This window comes from Carlito syrichta, unplaced genomic scaffold (genome assembly GCF_000164805.1).
Source record: "Carlito syrichta isolate Samal-C Ts95f unplaced genomic scaffold, Tarsius_syrichta-2.0.1 Scaffold306975, whole genome shotgun sequence".
Lineage (NCBI taxonomy): Eukaryota > Metazoa > Chordata > Mammalia > Primates > Tarsiidae > Carlito > Carlito syrichta.
In genome coordinates, this window is record NW_007251071.1 from 716,556 (window position 1) to 717,202 (window position 647).

General features: G+C 41.1%; 1 protein-coding gene across 2 annotated transcripts in view; it reads left to right on the forward strand.

The window, feature by feature from the left end:
- Positions 1–647, forward strand: part of ARMC3 (armadillo repeat containing 3) — a 94,841-nt gene that overhangs the window by 41,517 nt on the left and 52,677 nt on the right. The gene's annotated exons all lie outside the window — the stretch shown is intronic.

The following is a 647-nucleotide window of genomic DNA, read 5'->3' on the forward strand; positions in this document are numbered from 1 at the left end:
CCAATGGAATAGAATTGAGATTCCAGAAGCAAAACCTTAATTTCTCAACCAACTCATCTTCCACAAAGCCTCCACCACCTACTACTGGGGAGAGGAGAAACTATTCAGTAAATGGTGCTGGAAAAACTGGCTGACCACATGCAGAAGACTCAAACAAGATCCCTATCCATCCTCATACACAAAAATTAACTCTAAATGGATCAGAGACCTAAATGTAAAACCTCAAACCATAAGAACCTTAGAAAATGCAGGACACACCCTTATGGAAGTTGGAACCGGCCTCCAATTCCTGAACAAAACCCGAAATGCATGGGCCATAAGAGATAGGATAGACAAGTGGGACCTCATTAAACTGACAAACTTCTGCAAAGCCAAAGAAACCATCAAGAGAACAGGGAGACAGTCCACAGACTGGGAAAAAGTATTTGCCAACTCCAGGTCTGACGAAGACCTAACATCTTGGATCTACAAGGAACTCAAACATGCTGAAAAGAAAAAAACAAACAACCCCATTATAAAGTGGGTAAAACATATGAACAGACACTTCTCAAAGGAAGATATCCGAGCAGCCAACAGACACATGAAGAAATGTTCAACCTCACTAATCATCAAGGAGATGCAAATTAAAACTACACTGAGATACCACG